The sequence below is a fragment of the Cupressus sempervirens genome, chromosome 4 (genome assembly GCF_028749045.1).
Source record: "Cupressus sempervirens isolate cs-2001-9-10 chromosome 4, ASM2874904v1, whole genome shotgun sequence".
Classification (NCBI taxonomy): domain Eukaryota; kingdom Viridiplantae; phylum Streptophyta; class Pinopsida; order Cupressales; family Cupressaceae; genus Cupressus; species Cupressus sempervirens.
Genome location: NC_143121.1, coordinates 121,083,581 through 121,100,584, shown reverse-complemented (window position 1 = coordinate 121,100,584; position 17,004 = coordinate 121,083,581).

The following is a 17,004-nucleotide window of genomic DNA, read 5'->3' as shown; positions in this document are numbered from 1 at the left end:
CCTATAATTGGTCCTCCAAGGTGATATACTACATGATCACATAGAAGATGGTGTCCCAAGGCTTAGGGAAGGCTTCCCGTGAAAACCCTCTATGCATTTGTGTCAGTTCCTCCTTGGATGAAAACCAATACTGATTGTTCCAACATTTAACAATTATAATTTATAGAGCAACCAAGGTGTGATCCTGAATCCAGGACCTCAAACCATACTACTACACTAAACAGATTGAACCATTTACCCAAAAACAAAATTATTCATTGTTGATCAAATAAGTAAGATTGACAAATGAGTGTCAACACACTTAACAATCTTCACTATACATGTCGAGTATACAATGGAACCTAAGCCAGAACTCTAACACATGCCAAGTTACACATAGTACCAAGTAGATCAAAAGACAATATGTGTCAAGCAAAGAAAAAATCTAATGTGTGCCAAGCATTGCACAATTAATAGGAGCTGAGTGATTTAGGAATCAGTAGGTGCTGAGTAACAAAAGAATTCTATAGGTGCCAAATAAAATAGGAATTCTATAGGTGCCGAGTAACATATAATTCTATAGGTGTCGAGTGACACATAATTCTATAGGTGTTGAGTAACACAGTAATTCTATAGGAGTCGAGTAACCAGGAAACATAGTGGATGTCGAGCAATCTAGAATAGATGGTGTCAAGCATCAATATTACTTCATGTGTCGAGCAATGCAAGATTAGAATAAGAATTTGTGCCAATAAAAACCATGATGTGAAATGATTATGCATGACTCATGATAGCATAAAAGGATAAGATCAAATCCTCACAACCACCTATGCAGTCCTCATGTAGCCAATTAGAAAATTAGAAATTGCATGCAACCAATGGGTGAATTTCAAGGGTTTGAGTAGGAACATTTGAATCAAAGATGCATAATGAACCACTAATCTTTATAAGGGATTTTTTATGCCATTAAACTAGAGAAAAAGTCAAGAAAGAAGAAGGAAAAGAAGAGCCTATTATTAAGGTCATTGCAGAACATTGGTGTCAAAGATTTAGTGGAAAGGAAAAAATTTACACATCTAGTTGATCAGAATAGAACAAGGAACACAATCAATAGATCAGATCTAATAGAGATTAGTGATAGAAGAGGAGATCAAGTACCTATGATTAGCATCAAAGATTGCATTAGATCAAGTGTATTATTCTAATAGTCTCTCACAATTGTATTAGGAATTTGGAAATCCAATTGAGTTAGGTGGGTTTAACAGCTCTATGTAAATCCTTTAACAGGGTGGCATTCTAAGTGGAATGTTCTTAAGTCCTCTAATAGGGCACACTCCTAACAGGGTGTAGAAATCATTTAACAGGGTCACATTTAACAGTGTGTTGTAGCCTTTAACAAGGAAAACCATCAGAATTGGTTGAAATCAATTGCTACAATAATTTTGTAGGTATCATCCCCACCCCAATTTTACCTTCTTATTCCTAGAGGGTTTCTAGGTCACCAAAATCTCAAAGTGTTATGTGGTGATGCATGTTTGCTTCTAATGATTGTTTATGTTTTTATGCATGCATGTTAATTTTAGTTATATGTTATTAAGGATTTAAAATAGGTGAAAAGGTTAGTACTTTTGATTCACCCCCCCTCTTAGAAGCACTCTTCCAATTAAGACATTCCAAAAATTGGTATTAGAGCCAAGTTCTCTCAAGAAGAAGCCTAATAGCTTGGAGGAAAGGATATAAAGATGGAATTCTTCAAACTTGGGAAGATCATTGAGAACTACGTAATAGATGTGAATCTCACTCTACACAAGGTAGAGGAAGCTAGAGAGGAATTTAAAAAATCCTTAAAAAGAAGAAAGGAAATAGCTATAGCCAAAAATGATATTCATTAAAAGGAGATTGACACCACACAAGTATTTGCCAAAGCAGATTCCAAAGAATTTGATGCAGCAATAGCAAAACTAATGGAGAAAAATAGAGTTCAAGCAGAAGAGATAAGAACTCTTAAGATGGAGCATGAATCATAGGCCATGATGCTATGTGAAATCACTGAGAAAAAGAAAAGAGCATTTGAGGATAGAGTCATGATGGAAGATAACAAAAGAAGTCTTGCAAACAGACTTGAAGAAAAATGTACTAAATTAACAAGGATCTCAAACATGCAGATGGATACACTTGGCCAACTGATGAATCTTCATCATGAACTCAATATGAAAGATATTGAGATATCTACTTTGAGGATGCAAAATGAACAACTGCAAAATGAATTGAAGAGAGAAAAAGAAACACCAGAGAATCTCAACAAGTCAAGTGAAGCTATCAAGTACTTTGAACAGTTTCTGAAATCCCCAAGATTAGCCTATGATACATCAGGACTTGGATACACCGGCACTAAAGTTGGTGAATAATCAAAGAGTGCTGAGAAAAGAAGTGACAAAGGCAAGGATCCTAAACCAACTTGTCATTATTGTAATAAAAAGGGGCATACTGCTAGTGTTTGTAGGAGTAGAAGGATCAATCAGCCAAACACACCCAAAAGCAAGGGTTACTATCACAAGTGCAACATGCAAGGTCACATGACACAAGACTGCAGGTCTAAAGTTACAAGGACACAAGATTTGATGGACATTTCCACAATTGCAAGAAGTATGGACATAGAGCCTTTGAGTTTAGATAAAAGCCTATGTGGACACCAAATCAGCATGTAAGGAGGGACAACTATGTACACCACTACAATTGGGACTACAATACAAGAAAAAGTTGTCATTATTGTCAACAGTATGGTCACATACCCTAGAATTGCATCAGAACACATTTCAAGGGGAACTACAAAAGATGGTTGAACCAAACTACTTGTTTTAGTTGCTTGAAAACTAGACATGTTAGCAGAAATTGTACAACAAAGGCCAAAGCACCCAAGACTGAAGTAAATAAGGGCAAAGAAAAAGTTGAGGAGGCACACATCAGAACAGACATAAAGAACACATCGCAGAAAAAAGATGGACCAAGTACATCCAATGGAAGGGTCACTTCACCCAAGAGGTCAAGTGATCATATCTCATCTAACTAATCACAAGATGAGCCTATGGGACTGATATATATAAGGAAGTATCATACATTAGCCCTAAACAGTGAAGAAGCACTACAAAGTATAAATCTGAATGACATAAGATGCCAAGAAAAAATTTGAATGATGATGTCGAGCTATCTGTGGTTGCCGAGTGAAACTACTTTGGATGCCGAGTCAAGAAGTTTAGTGGAAGCCAATTAAAAATTGTAGTGGTTGCCAAGTTATTAACAAAGTTAGTAGATGCCGAGTGAGAATGGCTGCCGAGTAAAAAGGAATGGATGCCAAGTTGAAAACCTTCGAAAGCTGAGTGACAGGTGAAGGTACAAAAATGCATTAAATGGAAGGTATTTTTGAGTTGCTTAAAAGTGAAAATCAATTCATTTAGAGCCATTCAAATGAAGAATGATTACCAGGAGCACAACTAAGCAATTTTTGAGGATTCAATCAGAAATTTGCAGTGATTCAACATCAACCCAAGAAATTTCAAGCATTTAACCAGGTATTTCCTTTAGGTGCCGAGTTGTATAGTTTGTGAAGTTTACTTTAAATGTCAAACCCTAGTTCAGTAAATAATGGTGTTTGGTTCAAAGTTCACCAAAGGCTTAAATTTTCCTAACAGGAGATGTTTACTGGTTCTCTTGGTGCTATGTGAACCCTTCCTAGTATCTGAATTTGACTCTATGAGGCTAATTTTGACCTTCAAGTCCATTTTGACTTCTAGGTCAAGGGTTTTCTTGAACTTCTTGTGACTAGGGCTAGGGCTTGGGTCCAAGGAGACTTGAGGGGTTATCGATGCCAAAGGCTTAACCCTAGGTATACAGTTTGTTCATAAGCCCTTGATGAATCAGGTAGTTAGTTTTATCCTCATGTTTCCTTTTGGCCTTAAAAATACAATCTTCTAGTGAATGCAATAACAAATACAGGAAGGAAATGTGGTCAAGACTCCTAAAGTGATTAAAAATAGGGAAATGGCAACAATAGATTACCTAAAAGTGGTCCTCTAAGGTGATATACTACATGATCCCATAGAAGATGGTGTCCCAAGGCTTAGGGAGGGCTTCCCGTGAAAACTCTCTGTGCATTTGTGTCAGTTCCTCCTTGGATGCAAACCAATATTGATTGTTCCAACATTTAACAATTATAATTTATAGACCAACCGAGGGGTGGTCTTGAATCCAGGACCTCAAACCGCACTACTACACTAAATAGATTGAACCATTTACCCAAAAACAAGATTATTCATTGTTGATCAAATAGGTAAGATTGACAAATGAGTGTCAACACACTTAACCATCTTCACTATACATGTCGAGTATACAATGGAAGCTAAGCCATAACTCTAACACATGCCAAGTTACAGATAGTGCCAAGTAGATCAAAAGATAGTATGTGCCAAGCAAAACAAAAGTCCAATGTGTGCCAAGCATTGCACAGTTAATAGGAGCTGAGTGATTTAGGAATTAGTAGGTGCTGAGTAACACAGGAATTCTATAGGTGTCGAGTAACACAAGAATTCTATAGGTGCTGAGTAACACAAAATTCTGTAGATGACGAGTGACACAAAATTCTATAGGTGACAAGTAACACAATAATTCTATAGGAGCTGAGTAACTAGGAAACACAGTGGATGCCGAGCAATCCAGAATAGATGGTGTCGAGCAATAGTATTACTTCATGTGCCAAGAAATGCAGGATTAGAATAAGAGTTTGTGCCAATAAAAACCATGATGTGAAATGGTTATGCATGAATCATGATAGGATAAAAGGATAAGATCAAATCCTCACAACCACCTATGCAATCGTCATGCAGCCAATTAGAAAATTAGAAATTGAATGCAGCCAATGGGTGAATTTCAAGGGTTTAAGCAGGAACATTTGAATCAAGGATGGATAACAAACCACTAATCTTTATAAGGGAGTTTTGATGCCATTGAACTAGAGCGAAAGTGGGGAAAGAAGAAGGAAAAGAAGAGCCTATTATTAAGGTCATTGCAGAATATTGGTGTCAAAGATTTAGTGGAAAGGATGACATTTACACATCTAGTTGATCATAACAGAACAAGGAACACAATCAATAGATTAGATCTAGCAGAGATCAGTGATAGAAGAGCAGATCAAGTAGCTATGATTAGCATCAAAGATTGCATTAGATCAGGTGTATTATTCTAATAGTCTCTCACAATTGTATTAGGAATTTGGAAATCCAATTGAGTTAGGTGGGTTTAACAGCTCTATGTAAATCCTTTAATAGGGTGATATTCTAAGTGGAATGTTCTTAAGTCCTCTAATAGGGCACACTCCTAACAGGGTGTAGAAATCCTTTAACAAGGTCACATTTAACAATGTGTTGTAGCCTTTAATAGGGCAAACCATCAAAAGTGGTTGAAATCAATTGCTGCAATAATTTTGTGGGTATCATCCCCACCCCAATTTTACCTTCTTATTCTTGGAGGGTTTCTAGGTCACTAAAATCTCAAAGTTTTATGTGGTGATGCATGTTTGCTTCTCATGACTATTTATGTTTTTATGCATGCATGTTAATTTTAGTTATATGTTATTAAGGATTTAAAATAGGTGAAAAGGTTATTTCTTCTGATTCACCCCCCCTCTCAGAAGCATTCTTCCCATTAAGACATCCCAACAATTGGTATCAGAGCCAAGTTCTCTCAAGAAGAAGCCTAATAGCTTGGAGAAAAAGATCTGAAGATGGAAGTCTTCAAAGTTGGGAAGATCATTTAGAACTAGGTAATAGATGTGCATCTCCCTCTACACAATGTAGAGGAAGCTAGAGAGGAATTCAGAAAATCCTTAAAAAGAAGAAAGGAAATAGCTATAGCCAAAAATGATATTCACTACAAGGAGATTGACACCACACAAGTATTTTCCAAAGGAGATTACAAAGCATTTGATGCAGCAATAGAAAAATTGATGGAGAAAAATAGAGTTCAAGCAGAAGAGATAAGAACTCTTAAGATGGAGCATGAATCATAGGCCATGATGCTATGTGAAATCATTGAGCAAAAGAAAAGAGTAGTTGAGGATAGAGTCATGATGGAAGATGACAAAAGAAGTCTTGCAAATAGACTTGAAGAAAAATGTACTGAATTAACAAGGATCTCAAACATGCAGATGGATACACTTGGCCAACTGATGAATCTTCATCATGAACTCAATATGAAAAATATTGAGATAAATACTTTTAGGATGCAGAATGAACAACTAAAAAAATGAATTGAAGAGAGAAAAAGAAACACCAGAGAATCTCAACAAGTCAAGTGAAGCTATCAAGTACTTTGAACAGTTTTTGAAATCCCCAAGATCAACCCATGATACATTAGGACTTGGATACACCAGCACTGAAGTTGGTGAATCATCAAAGAGTTCTAAGCAAAGAAGTGACAAAGGCAAGGATCCTAAACCCACTTGTCATTACTGTAATAAAAAGGGGCATACTACTAGTGTTTACAAGAGTAGAAGGATTAATCAGCCAAACACACCCAAAAGCAAGGGTTACTATCACAAGTGCAACATGCAAGGTCACATGACACAAGACTACAGGTCTAAAGTTACAAGGACACAAGATTTGATGGACATTGCCACAATTGCAAGAAGTATGGTCATAGAGCCTTTGAGTGTAGATCAAAGCCTATGTGGACACCAAATTAGCATGAAAGGAGGGACAACTATGTACACCATTATAATTGGGACTACAATACAATAAAAATTTGTCATTATTGTCAAGAGTATGGTCACATACCCTAGAATTACATCAGAACACATTTCAAGGGGAACTACAAAAGACGGTTGAACCAAACTACTTGTTTTAGTTGCTTGAAAACTGGACATGTCAGCAGGAATTGTACAACAAAGGCCAAAGCACCCAAGACTAAAGTAAATAAGGGCAAAGAAAAAGTTCAGGAGGCACACATCAAAACAAATGTAAGTAAGACATGGAAAAAAAAAAATGGACCAAGTACATCTAATGGAAGGGTCACTTCACCCAAGAGGTCAAGTGATCATATCTCATCTAACTAATCACAAGATGAGCCTATGGGACTGATACATATAAGGAAGTATCATACATTAGCCCTAAACAGTGCAGAAGCACTACAAAGTATAAATATGTATGAGATAAGATGTCAAGACAAAATTTGAATGATGATGCCAAGCTATCTATGGTTGCCGAGTGAAACTACTTTGGATGCCGAGTCAAGAAGTTTAGTGGAAGCCGAGTAAAAATTACAGTGGTTTCCAAGTTATTAACAAAGTTATTAGATGCCGAGTGAGAATGGCAGTTGAGTAAAAAGGAATGGATGCCAAGTTGAAAACCTTTGGAAGCTGAGTGATAGCTGAAGGTACAAAAATGCATTAAATGAAAGGTTTTTTTTCAGTCACTTAAAGGTGAATATCGATTCATTTTGAGCCATTCAAATGAAAAATGATTACTAGGAGCACAACTGAGCAATTTTTGAGCATTCAATTAGTGATTTGCAGCAATTCAACATCAACCCAAGTGATTTCAAACATTTAACCAGGTATTTCCTTCGGTGCTGAATTGTACAATTTGTGAAGTTTACTTTAAATGTAAAACCCTACTTTAGTAAATAATGGTGTCTGGTTCAAAGTTCACCAAAGGAAAGGAAAGCCATGAGATTCAACTGGTTAGTAATGACGTTAAACAACCTAAGTTTAGTCCCATACTAGAGGTAGCATATAAAAATGATCCTACAAGTGCATTGTCTATGATTCCAAAAAAAGTTTTTATGGTTCAGGATGTGTGTAAGTGTTACAACTATAAGATTGGAGCCATAGGAGACCTAGAAATCTTCAACGCCTATGATAATCTCTATGATAACAAAATATTGAAGGATGAATTTTCAATTGTATAGAAGAAGGGTTTAACCAAAGGCCTAGTTTTTCCAATCATATACAAAACCGAGGGGATACGCATAGTGCTTAGTAGAATTCATGATGGATCATTCTGACTCGAGGAAGGACCAGTCAAGATCACCAAGAAGATGGTTCATAGGGTCACAGGTTTTCCAACCCTAGATCGTCCAAAGACATTGAGAAGTGATAAGAAGGAAACAATAGAGAAAAACACAGGAGCAAAGTGGAACAATAGAGGCATGACCATAGACACCATAATTGATCCCCTTCTAGATTTTTCTATGAGGATCATATCACATAAGTTTTATCAATCTAGGAGGTTGAATAGTGTACCCTGCATAGCAGTGGATGTAGCATATATGCTTGTAAAGAAAGACCACACCTATGACCTTGTAGAGCTCATGTTGTAGTAGATAAATGAAAATCTTGGAGCAATTAGAAAGTCTAAGGGAGCACAATGCAAATTTGGGTCAGCATTGGTATGCATGTTCTTTTATGTGATGAAGAAATTTCCTTCATTTGGAAAATTCAACTGGAGTCAGAATAAAACAATTGTTGATCAAATAAATGATTTTATTGCACAAATGGAAGATAGCTTTGATGATCAAATGACTATCTAGTTTGATGATTTCAAGAATGAAATGAAGAAAAGAATGAGGATACCAGTCTCATTGGTGAATCAACATGAGAATGACATGTGCTTTCTTGTTGACATCAATTTTACTTACATCCAAGCAGACCTTCCAAGAGTAAGATGGCTTAGACCATTGGGATATGAGCTTGATGTTGATCAAGCTTCTGCAGCTATTACAACATTACTTATAGAGGAAATGGACAAAAATGCCAAGGCATCTAGAAGTTATGACACTTTCATATCAAGATTTGTTACAGAACTCAAGATAGCCATAGCAGTCAAGAAGAAGGACAAACTAGTAAATAAAATAAAGAAGAAATTTGGTGTTAAAGAAACTAGTGCAGCAAGCGAAGTAGAAGAAATTAGTGAAGATGAAGAAGAAGGTGATGATGAGAAAGATGAAGATGAGCCAAAACAAGGGCCACTTGAATTGACACAAGGCCAAGGTGAAGACAAACATGAGGATGTTGAGGAAGAAGAAGCCAAGGAAGCACCCATCAAAGGAAAGGCTATCAAAAAGAAGGAAAAGACACCTCCTATTTCTCAACCTACATCAAAGAAAGCTACCATGCCAACACCCAAGAAGCCAACAACCAGAGCTACAACAAGGGCCTCCACACAAAAAGCCAAAGAGAAAGCTACAAAGAAGAAGACAGCCAAGAAGGCACATGAAGAGCCAAGGAAAAGAAAAAGATATGTGGCTCAACCTGATACTGATGAGGAAGATCAATCTGAAAAGATAAGTCATCCTCCTATGTCTTCATTTGATACATTATGTGAAAAGATTAAGAATGGAAACTTAAGTGACATGGAAAATATTGATTTCAACAAGTTCGCTAAAGAGGAACAAATTAGAATAGAAGAATCAGTCTATGCAATGAAGGCATAGTTCAAGTATATACCTCTTGAACTAGATGGACAATTTCCAAAGGAATTGTCTAAAATTGTAGAGGACAGATGGCATTTTTGTTTTAAAATGGAGAAGGAGATGAGAGAATCAACCCTAGCAAACATAGTGCTTGATTTGACAAGGGAAAAGACAACTAAAGTAGTCAAAAGGCATAATAAAAGGTTTACACCTAAATATAGGGCATTTTCCATACTTCAGAATAAAATAGAAGTTGTACACAGAACCACAAGATCGTGGAAGAATTTATATAAGAAAATTGAAGATGTCCTTGAAGAGGAATACAAAGAAGAAGCTGCTACCAAGCTAGAAGAGAGAAGAAAGAGGAGAGAAGAGAAGACAAAAGTAGAGAAAAAGGTTGAAGAAGAGGAAAACAAGGAAGAAAAAGAAGAGGAAGGAAAAGATGAAGACAGGGGTACTGATGGGCAGCAAGACCAAAGTGTGCAAGACACACAACTATCACCTCCTAGTCCTCCTCACCCTACTACCACACCTACTAAAATCATAAAGATTAAGGATGTTGTTGATACCTCAAGTCAAAACATCAACCCATTAACTACTGAGGATCTCACTAAGATCCTTGACCAAACAACTCTTCAAGCACAATTGTGTACAAGTCCCATATTTGTCAGTATAGATCAGCTCCAAAAGTCGGTAGATAAACTCAAAGAAGCCAAGGTGTCACCACAAGAACCACCTCAGAACATCCAAATTACTAGACTTTCATTTCTACCATCTTCATCACCACCAAGAATAGCCATGCAAGCTCATCAGGAGCTAAGTGCAACAGTAGAGGAAGTCACAGGTACATCAGTACAGATCACAAGTACACCCCCAGTAGCAGTGACACAAGAAGAAGATAAGGAAGAAACATAGGATAAGGAGGAGTCAACAATACAAAATTTGGTTGAATTGCCAAAAATAGGAACTCCTACAAAACCTATTTAGAAGTTGAGTTCTGACATGTTGACCTTACAAGTTAGGACATCAAGCTCAAGTTCTACTAGGGTATCCAGGACCATTCATTATGGTATTCTTGAGCTTGATGAATAAATTCAAATACCCTATTATGATTCAAGAACTTTAACTAAGGAAAAGATGAATGAGATGCAAAGTGCATTGGACAAGAGGAGGCAAGAGGCATTGAGGAAAGAGTTCAAATACAAGCAGGCAATGAATGAGATCAAAGATATATTCATGGATGCCTTCAGCCTACAACCTCCAGATTCAAGCAGGCCAATCCTTGAGCAACTATCTTATATAGTTGACCAAGTAAATAATGAAGACCATGATACAAATGCAAAACTCATGGAATGATCAGAAAAGAAGTTTCTAGGAAAGGTCAACCAAAAGATAGCTAATGGAATTATTTTGGGATAGGTCGACCTAGCCAAGAAATTGGAAAGGGTAAAGATTGTATTAGGGAACATCTTTTCCCTTTACAGAAAATTGTGTGATTTTTCCAGGTTCACACAAGAAATAAGTCCTAAAATTATGAACCTTGAGAGCAAAATAAAGCTCTCTAGTATGTAACTACCCTCAAATCCTGCATAGAGTGAGAAGTAATTTTCTCAAATGCTTCACACTCAAAGGGAATTAGCTTTATTATCAGTAGAAGAGGCCAATGTTAAAGAAAAGTTGATGCATATTTAAGCCTCAATTACTCCTCACTTGGAGTTATTACACAAGGATCAACTATATGCTGAAACAATCATCAAGAAAGATCTAAATATTTCTACACATGATGGACTTGTTGATCTAGCAACAGAGCTTGCAATCCAACACAAGTCATTGGATATTGCATTGAATAACTGGGATGTAGCTCTCAAAATAATCCTTGAGGTTAATAAAACATTTTTGGCCAAGCATGGCATTACTATTTAGAACCCTTTGACATCTGTAAAAAAGGAGGAGATAATGAAGGAGACAATATTCTAAGGGGGAGATATATTAAAGGAGGAGAAATGCATATAGCAAGAAGATAAGGAGACAATAGGATCAGAAGGCAAGAACCGGACAAAAATAGACAACATTAGGCATAATGGCACAAGATATCAAAATTCATGACATGATAAGGCATAATCAACTCAAGGGGAGTCATAAGGTATATTGTTGTTTACAATATCTTTCTAAAATTTTGTATGTGAATTAAGAAAGTGAAGAATGGACACACAAGGATTGGATCATGAATGAACAGTTAAGTGTTTTTGACACTCATGCCAAAGGGGGAGATTTTTGATCAAATAAGTAAGATTGACAAATGAGTGTCAACACACTTAACCATCTTCACTATACATGCCGAGTATACAATGGAAGCTAAGCCAGAACTCTAACACATGCTGAGTTATAGATAGTGCCGAGTAGATCAGAAGATAGTATGTGCCGAGCAAAGTAGAAGTCCAATGTGTGCCAAGCATTATGAAGTTAATAGGAGCTAAGTGATTCAAGAATCAGTAGGTGCTGAGTAACATAGGAATTCTATAGGTGCTAAGTAACACAGGAATTCTATAGGTGTCGAGTAACACAGGAATTCTATAGGTGTCAAGTGACACAAAATTCTATAGGTGTCAAGTAACACAGTAATTCTATAGGATTCGAGTAACCAAGAAACACAGTAGATGTCAAGCAATCTAGAGTACATGGTGTCGAGCATTAGTATTACTTCATGTGCCAAGCAACACAGGATTAGCATAAGAGTTTGTGCCAATACAAACCATGATGTGAAATGGTTATGCATGACTCATGACAGGATAAAAGGATAAGATCAAATCCTCAAAACCACCTATGCAATCCTCATATAGCCAATTAGAAAATTAGAAACTGCATGCAGCCAATGGATGAATTTCAAGGGTTTGAGCAGGAACATTTGAATCAAGGATGCATAAAAAACCACTAATCTTTATAAGGGAGTCTTGATGCCATTGAACTAGAGAAAAAGCAGGGAAAGAAGAAGGAAAAGTAGAGCCTATTATTAAGGTCATTGCAGAACATTGGTGTCAAAGATTTAGTGGAAAGGATGACATTTACACATCTAGTTGATCAGAATAGAACAAGGAACACAATCAGCAGATCAGATCTAGCAGAGATCAGTGATAGAAGAGCAAACCAAGTACTTGAGATCAGCATCAGAGATTACATTAGATCAGGTTTATTATTCTAATAGTCTCTCACAATTGTATTAGGAATTTGGAAATCCTATTGAGTTAGGTGGGTTTAACAGCTCTACATAAATCCTTTAACAAGGTGGCATTCTAAGTGGAATGTTCTTAAGTCCTCTAACAGGGCACACTCCTAACAAGGTGTAGAAATCCTTTAACAGGGTCACATTTAACAATGTGTTGTAGCCTTTAACAAGGCAAACCATCAGAAGTGGTTGAAATCAATTGCTGCAATAATTTTGTGGGTATCATCCCCACCCCAGTTTTACCTTCTTATTCCTGGAGGGTTTCTGGGTCACCAAAATCTCAAAGTGTCATGTTGTGATGCATGTTTGCTTCTCATGGCTTTTTATGTTTTTATGCATGCATGTTAATTTTAGTTATATGTTATTAAGGATTTAAAATAGGTGAAAAGGTTAGTACTTCTGTGTCAACCCCCCCTCAGAAGCACTCTTCCCATTAAGACATTTCAACAATAACATTATATTGATATTTATATTCTCTTAAGTGGTACATATACAACAGTAATCATCACAACTAAGTTAAATTTGCAATCAAATTTCCACCAATCACCAAGGTTATTCAAATTAATATTGACTAGTTGATGGCTTGGCTCAAAACTAAAAGTACATATTAATATATGACTCAATCTAGTCACTATTAAAGTATAATATTACTCTTAAAGTAATAAATATATCTATTAAGTGACAACTCTACAAATCGCATTGGCAAAGTTTCTTCTTTTTATTTTATTCTATAAAAATGTGAATATCATTTATCTAGCTAAACACAATTATTTAGTTTGAGAAAATAATCTGTCATATAGTTTTTTTTTTGATAGGTAACAATTTTTTTGAATTGATTTAAATAACGATAGTTCTTATAAAGGTATGTTGTAATGCCTACCCCTAGTTGACTTTTCATGTTGTATTGTCAAATTCTTTTAGGTCAGTTTTATGATTATGTTTTACAATTATCGATACTTGGTTACCAGATTGGATTAGATGTTATTTCATATTTAGTTAATATATTTGATGAGCTACTTGATAATTAGTTATTTCTTGTATTCATTGTTATTTCAAGTGTTTATGGTTATTCTTTTTATGATGATACATGTATGTTCATATAGTGAATTCAGTTATTTCATGATGATAGATAGATGAATGATTTATATGTAGTTTCTATGGATACTTACCCCATACTTGCATATGTATGGTGTACTTGTATGTTTTACTTTATGTTTGACATTTCTAATGTGGTTAAGGGATAGAGTCATTGTCACCTGCTAGGTAGGATCCACATGATGCACCACTTCCCACCACTACCTATTTAGTTTAGATTATATGTGTATGCACATGCTTAGATTTTATGTAGATTGAAGGTATCAAGCATCAACTTTCCTGAATTGCCAGGATGAGTGTGCCCTATTGTTTGTATCTCAATGCTAAAAGAGGGGAGATAATTCTTGAGTCCAAATCCTAAACCTAAGATAATAATCCTAGAAAATAGGGCAAGTATCTAAGTTGTTTGTCTTTTTGAATTTGTAAGTGATGTGAATTCATGATTTTGACCCTTGGGTTTGTTCTAGTATGTTGTACCTTATAATGGGTTTTCGTATTTAGTCTTGTGGATCGGTTGTGATTTTCAAATGTAATTAAATCAAATTGAAAGATGATTTAATGATTTAATTTAATGAAAATTTTATAAAGAAAATTCAATATTTAATTATATTTAATTAATTTAGAAATTAATTAAATAAAAGAATTAAATATAAATATTTTATTAAAGTCTTAATTTTGAAGTATTTATATTTATTTAATTTAATAATAATTTATTTAGAAGTTTCATTTTAATAATAAACTCTAAATAATATTATTAGTTGAATTAATAAATATATTATTAAAAATGTCTTATGCTTTAATAAAAAGATAAATGAATTAATTTAATAAAGATTATTTTAGCTAAATAGCAAAAGTTTGTGCAAGAAATTAAAATAAATTAAATAATAAATAATAAAGTGAAAGGGCTTCTTTTGATTTCAAACTCGAAGCCCTAAATTGATGAAAGCTCTTTATTAGGAAATCGGAGCTCATTTCTCCATACTGAGATTTGGAGGAGCCAACTTCTGAGAAGAGTGTTTTCGAAAGAAAAAGAATTTGCTCATGAGCTCCATGCATATATTATTTAGCATCAAATATAGGTAGGATCTTGTGGGTTTTGCGTAGTAGTTTTCATTCTTTGAAATCTCCATCTTCACCATGTTTACGGAGTTGTTTTCAAAATTCAATTGGGTTGAAACCCTTTTATGTAAATTTATCGTTCTTTGGTTGAGAAATATTTGTATATTAATTAAAAATTAGAAACCATCATTGTATAAATTTATAGATTAGTATTTTGTTTTCGGTAGGGTTTTGGAAAGGAATCAAACAAACTCGAGATGCAAAATTCAATTGGTTATTCATATTGTACCTATCAAAACTACTATGAAAATTGATTTAAAAAATATATCTAATATAAAATTACCATAGTAAATAAATTTTCATATGATAATTTTCTATAACAATTATTAAATTTTGTGAAGTTGTATTTAACACTAAAAATTCAAACCTGTGGGATTTTCAGAGGAAAAGGAGGGGGTGTTGTTTTTAATGTTTATATTGAAAAAATATATAAAATTTCAAAAAAAAGGGAGATTAAGAACCATGAGTTCCCCCCTCCCCCTTCCCTTATTTCCTTGGCCGTCGACCGTTGGCAGCGGCCATAGCTGCTGTAACAGCCAAGGTTGCCTAAGCAGTGGCTCTACCCAAAGGCAACAAGCTGACAAGCTAAAAATGTTCTATGGTAAATTTTTAATTTGTTTATTATTATTATTAATTTTTATTAATCCTTTTTAATTTATGTAAATTTTAATATATGTTATTGAAACATATGAAATGTTAATAAATTTTAAATTATTATTATTAAATATTAAATTTAATAAAAGATTATTATTATGATTATTTTGATTGGTAAAAAATCAAGGCCTTGATTGTATTTTTTAATAAAAAATGATAATTTATAATAGAATTTCTCTATTCAAACAGGCACTATTAGGAAAGACCGGAGAAGAAAACCTCCAATCTAGCCTGGGACCAACGTCCTTTATTATTACATCATAAAAGGGGCATACCCTAGTTAAATTAACTCATAAGTTATGATTACAAAGGAAAAGATTATAATTAAAATTAATACAATCGTAAATGGTTCTTAAATGTAGTTGTGACCAATTGTAGTTAGACCATTTCAGCCTTTGCATTTTTGCATCCTTCCATTACTGAGTAATCGCACTCATGCCTGCCTTTTTAACTTAACCTTTAGATTTGTTAGTGATACAATTGCATAATTATTTTAAATATAATGGATGTCTTGGATAAAAAACTATATCCTTTCTTTAATTTATTTGTACTATTTTCTACAATACTTTGATATAATACATACGTAAAAATAATTATTTTCATTCCTTTATTAACAAAATCCTTATAATATCTAAATAATGAATAATAGAAGCATTCTTGACAATGCCTTAAACACTGAATTTAAAAAAATGAACTTTAGCTCTTTCTACTATACTAAGTTATATAAAATAATAAGCTTGTTAAAAATCCTATAATATTCTAATGCCAAAACTATACCTTCATTTCCTTTAGAGAGCCATATGAATTAGTCTCAAATAGTCAACATCTTAACCAGTCTTCAAAAAGAACATCAGAACTTAACAGCTATTAACTGAATATTTATGCTTAATATCAATCAACACCTCTAGACTTATCACCTCAAACCCAAATGCCAGTCTCAAACATCTGACTATTATGCTAACGAAGACTCTAAGTCTTACACTATATAACCCTATCAAGAGGGGATGTGAAAATAGAGTATCCTTCTTGATGTAAATGCGTATCCTTAATAATATTAGTTTTAATGTCTTGTTCATCAGAAATCATACTACCCACTCTGAATTTTCAAACCAATTCTCTATAAATATAATGCTACACTACTCAAATAGGTAAATGCAAATCTAAACGATCATTCTAAAAGAGCATCCCCTCCCTCATAAAATTGAGACTTGGAGCTTAAATATTATTAACTAAATATTTCTACTAAATATTTATCAGCACCTCTAGGCTTATCACCTCAAACCCATATGCCAATGTCAACCATCTGGTAATTAACAAAAACTCTGAATCCTATCAAGAGGGAATTTAAAAATAGATCACCCTACTTGATGCACATATATAACCTTAAAGATATTAATTTTAATGTCCAATTTGAAAAGGTAATCATCATAAACCATACTGCCCACTCTGAGTTTGCTGACCATTTCTCAATA